Below are 6000 nucleotides of genomic sequence, written 5' to 3' on the forward strand. Positions count from 1 at the left end.
CAGAATTTTCACTTTAATAAATAAGCATCACGTTTCAGGATCCAATTCTCGAACGCCTTGGAAATAACATAAATAATATGCTCTGACCGCAATCCAGTAATGACAAAAACCTTCAGTTCAATTTGACTTTCTTCAGTTGGTCAACCTCGAACAACAACAATTTCATTTCCCACAAACACCCAAATATGTGTCAATATCCAGTTTCAATCAATATCCCATTCACAACCTCAACTCCATATCCAGAGTTGACACGTATTTGTTCACACGTAAGACCAAGAGATAACAAGTTTCACTCATTGACGGAACAACGTATTCGGTCTCACAATAATCGTGTACACCTGGCCATACAGACGAAAACTCCAAACACTTTTTTTTTTTTTAACTTCGCCTAATGTCAACTTCGCCTAAAAGTCAACTTCGCCCCTCCTTAACTTCGCCTGTTCATAACTTCGCCTGTCCATAACTTCACCTGACAGATAACTTCGCCTGAGATAAGCGAACTTGTGAGGTAGGCGAAGTTGTGAATAACTTCGCTTAACCTTATATCTTCGCCTAAACCCTAAAATTTAAGCGACAACTTCGCCTGAACCCCATAACTTCGCCTGCGGCGGCTGTTCGGCCAGAAACGCATCAAAAACGTGCCAGAAACACCAAAACGCAGATCTCGAACCATAGCATAAGAGCCTAAGGCTCTGATACCACTTGTAAGTCCCCGCGGAGCGTCGCTGATCGATACGAGATCCGCACGAGGTCTAGGAGTGCGGAATCCTCCTAGACTCGTTTAATGGTGTAGAAGACGAAGAACACGATTACATACAAACAAACACACGAACAAACACGCGAATGGAATAAACACATCTGCAGATCTTTTATATTATAATCAACCACGTTACAGACCAAACACAAAAACAAATGACGGCCGACCCGAGGTGAGCTCTACCTCGGGCCGTCCCACACGACTCTCCCTATCGGTTTCTCTCTAGAAAAATAAACTGAACACAAAAAACACTCTTAATTTTCTTGATTCTCCAACCTAAACAAGACACACACACATATATATATAAACAACTTCACGGGCTTGGGCCTGTAGGCGAAGTTGTTATAACTTCGCCTAAGGCGAAGTTGTTCGCAGAAGTTGTTACAACTTCGCCTATGGCGAAGTTGTCCTAACTTCGCACTTCGTTTTCGCTTAACAGAATTGCATAGCGACGGTCACAAAATGCACCAACAAAATCAATTGAATTTGTAATTTCTTTGAGAAATAGATCACATACAGTTATTTAACAGTTTGACTGAAGAATGTATTTAATGTAAATACACATATTGAAGAAGAAAAACCCGGACAACGTAGATGGATATCTAAACCCCTCAACAATAAGACCTCTTCAACCAATCTTGTGATTTTTTATGGCAATCTACAAAGCGAAAACTGTCAGTCTCGCCACATGCATTTCTGGCGACCACCCTCCGACGTGAGAATCAATACTTTATTATGGTTGTTGTCACCTCATATGTGATATGTCACTGGTCCTTCCGGTGAATGGTCTGTGTTCGGGGGGAGTTATTGTCTATCGTTGGCCTCTATGGTAGAATCAGTCGGGTGACCTGAGAGGCGGTGGTTTACCCTGCTGCGGATGTCAGTGGTTCGAGTCCGCTTATCTCCAACTCGTGAACTTAGCCGATACAAGGCTATATGATAGCACCCAATTTTTCCGATTCGGCGGTTCGATCTATGATTTATCATTCATGGACGTTGATAAGATCCATCCATTTAGCAGCACCTTAGGATGGCATAGCCTTAAAATGAAGGGCGAGGTTCAAACGAGGAAAGGCTTACGGTGGATACCTAGGCACCCAGAGACGAGGAAGGGCGTAGTAAGCGACGAAATGCTTCGGGGAGTTGAAAATAAGCATAGATCCGGAGATTCCCGAATAGGTTAACCTTTCAAACTGCTGCTGAATCCATGGGCAGGCAAGAGACAACCTGGCGAACAGAAACATCTTAGTAGCCAGAGGAAAAGAAAGCAAAAGCGATTCCCGTAGTAGCGGCGAGCGAAATGGGAGCAGCCTAAACCGTGAAAACGGGGTTGTGGGAGAGCAATACAAGCGTCGTGCTGCTAGGCGAAGCAGTAGAATGCTGCACCCTAGATGGCAATACGCCTAATCGATTGGAGGTACGAAAATTCTGTCCATATTGTTACAAACATACGATTCACGTGGAGATAAAGAAATAGATTGAAGCGAGTACTTGCGCCCTTATCTTAATCTTACAAGGCAAGGAAAGGGAAAAATGACATTATATATATAACATATTTAACATAGTTAAAAATAATTATAAACAAACCAAATCCTATTTATTTATTCTAATTATAGATCCGGCTGAAATAGGATTTTAGGGATAAGAAATAAACTAACCAAACCATGGATAAATCCAAGCGAACTTTTCTTAAATCCAAGCGATCTTTTCGTAAGCGTTTGCCCCCGATCCAATCGGGGGATCGAATTGATTATAAAAACATGAGTTTAATTAGTCGATTTATTAGTGAACAGGGAAAAATATTATCTAGACGAGTAAATAGATTGACCTTGAAACAACAACGATTAATTACTATTGCTATAAAACAAGCTCGTATTTTATCTTTGTTACCTTTTCTTAATAATGAGAAACAATTTGAAAGAACTGAGTCGACCACTAGAACTACTAGTCTTAGAGGCAGAAAAAGGTAGGTTTACTCTTTATTAACTTGAATTCAAACCCCCATCCGAACTCAAACGCGGATTTCTATTTTGTGGTCTTGTTCTATCCTTGATCAGAGATTTCTCTATGAAAAAGACGAATCGGAGTTTGAAGAGGGGGAAGGAGAAGGAGCCCTCGACCGGCAACATATAGAGGAGGATTTATTTAATCACATAGTTTGGGCTCCTAGAATATGGCGCCCTTGGGGCTTTCTATTTGATTGTATCGAAAGGCCCAATGAATTGGGATTTCCCTATTGGTCCAGGTCATTTCGGGGCAAGCGTTATGATGAAGAGGATGAACTTCAAGAGAATGATTCGGAGTTCTTGCAGAATGAGCTTCAAGAGAATGATTCGGAGTTCTTGCAGAATGAGCTTCAAGAGAATGATTCGGAGTTCTTGCAGAGTGGAACCGTGGAGTACCAGACACGAGATAGATCTTCCAAAGAACAAGGCCTTTTTCGAATAAGCCAATTCATTTGGGACCCTGCAGATCCACTCTTTTTCCTATTCAAAGCTCAGCCCTTTGTCTCTGTGTTTTCACATCGAGAATTATTTGCAGATGAAGAGATGTCAAAGGGGCTTCTTACTCCCCAAAAAAATCCTCCTACATCTCTATATAAACGCTGGTTTATCAAGAAGACGCAAGAAAAGCACTTCGAATTGTTGATTAATCGCCAGAGATGGCTTAGAACCAATCGTTCATTATCTAATGGATCTTTCCGTTCTAATACTCTATCTGAGAGTTATCAGTATTTATCAAATCTGTTCCTAAAAAACGAGCAGTTCTAGTAAGATTTGTAATATGAATACCTTTACGTTTTGCAGAGATATAAGGTGCCATTTTAGGATTCCATTTCCTAGTACCATGGCCAAAATGAACGCCTGCTTCCATCATCTCTTCTAAATTGATGTTCCAATATCTTCTTGTCATTTCTCCCCACACGGCCTCTCCCTTTTGAAAAAAAGCGAAGAGGTACACTGAAATAAAAAATTGTTCCGATGGAACGTTCTCTTCTACCGCAGATTGGCGTCGATACACAGCCCAAGCCATTATTCTTTTCTATTTGTTATTTTTTTGATTACTATTACCAAATCAAATGACTGCACCTAAAAACCAACAGATCCTTTTAAAAGATAAAAGAAAGGGGTGAATCTGCTCTTAGGTATCATTAAACCCTAAAAATAATAAAAAAATGATTTTTCTTGTGTATCATGGAAATTCTTTGAAGAAAGGCAAGAATCAAATAATTTTCTATGGTAGAACAAAATATCTTTCATTTCCCCCTCTACTAGATTCTTTTTTTTGAGTTCAAAAGCAATGTTGTTAGGAATGTTGTTAGGTTCGCTTGAAGGTGTTTTGAAGCCGCTACCAACAGGTATCATCCCCCCAGAACAACGTTTTCTTTCAGGCCTTTCAACCAATCGATACGCCCCAGTAGAGCTGCTTTTGCTAAAACCCGCGCGGTTTCTTGAAAACTCGCTTCGGATATGAAACTTTGAGTATTCATAGATGCTCTTATTATTCCCAATAAGACGGCTTGGTAACAGATCGCTTCTTCCAAAGCGCGCCCCATTCGTTCCGCTCGCAACAATCCAATTAGTTCTCCAGGCGAAAAAACATTAGACATTTCATCTTCTGAAACCAACACTTTTGATGTTATTTGACGTACAATAATTTCTATATGCCTATTATGTATCTGCACCCCCTGGGATCGATAAACCTTTTGGACCTTATTAACCAAAGAGATACGACTTTGCACTATAGTTAGCTCAGCACCAATAAAGAATGCCCAAGGAATTCCAAGAATTATTGTTATACATTTATTCCAACCCTCAATCCTCTTTTCGAGATTCATCGATATTGAATCAATCGAACGCACTTCTAAAACCTGTTCCACTTTTGGAAGACCTTGCGTTATATCACCAGATCTTGATTTTTCATATATAAATGTGACTAATGTATCTCCTTCATAAAGGATTTCCCAATAATGTCCATGAACAGTTGCTCCTGGAGTGGCCAAATAAGGCTTAGCTGATCGTATTACCACAGAGTCAACTTGAATAATTAGAACTTGACCTGATTTTAAATGCGGTCCTTTTTTTGCTATACATACATTTTGACAAAGAAACTGCCCAAGATTAACGATTGTGTATGTCTCTTCACAATAATTGTAATGGAGAAAATACCAATTCAAATTGAATGGATTTAAAATGATGTTACTACATGAATAGGGATTATAAATTTGACCATTTTCATCCAGTAAATAATATTGAAGTATTTGAAAAATATTTTTTAAATTGTCCAGTTGCAAATAGTTAGTTACCAAGATCTGATTATGGGTTATTAAATAGGAAAATAAATCGAAATGATAAATTGGAAAGCCTGTTCCTAAGGGGCCTAAAGAATTCCTAATTGGAATTAGGGGGTCCTTTTTGATTGATTCTTTTATCACATGGGGAGATTTTACATCGTTGAATGGGCCTATTCGAGAACAATTGGATGATGACAAAATGATCAAAGATTGAGATTCCTTATTTCGATTCAACAATGTATGAATAGTTCCTTGATTTGGATTAAGGGATTCTTGAATCCTTGCTTTTTTATAGGAATAAATGGAAGAAAACGGATTAACATTAGCGCGATCTGATCCATTCTCGGAAATTAATCCTGAACCCGGCAGATTGTTCCTTTTTCGGGTATATGAAATAGGTGACTTCGCTAAGTCGATTCTTAGAAAATCTCTAATCAAACCATTTGTCCTTATTTCAACAAAAGAAGCACAGGCCTTTTCGATCTTTTTGTCTTGGTCCCAATTCAACATTAAACAAGTCCGAACTAATTGAATACTTTTGTCCCAAATTTCCATAATTGGGTCGTAATAAAGGATATAATTGACAACCCGAAGTTGTAGATTATCACTTTCCTGCAAGAGATCCGCCGGGAAAAGTCTTCCTACATTTATACCATCCGTTTTTTTATATGGGACTACAGGTTGAACCAAAACAAAATACTTTTTTTCATACCTGGAAAGTTTCATTCGTTGGATATAGAGCCAATTTTTTAATTTTTTGTATTCTTTGGAATTTTGTTTCCCCCCTCCTGGTGGTATTAATCGGAATGCCTTATTTGTCTTTCCAGGAAAATGGATATCTCCAGAAAATATTATCAGTTTATTTTTTTTTGCTTTTTTCTTCATGCGGACCAATCCGCCTACTCTACTTCTTCTATTTAAAGTGATTTGTGTATCTACCCTAATAATA

The sequence above is a fragment of the Bidens hawaiensis genome, unplaced genomic scaffold (assembly GCF_021521415.1).
Source record: "Bidens hawaiensis isolate Kalapana, Puna unplaced genomic scaffold, B.hawaiensis_p1.1 tig00013007_1, whole genome shotgun sequence".
Classification (NCBI taxonomy): domain Eukaryota; kingdom Viridiplantae; phylum Streptophyta; class Magnoliopsida; order Asterales; family Asteraceae; genus Bidens; species Bidens hawaiensis.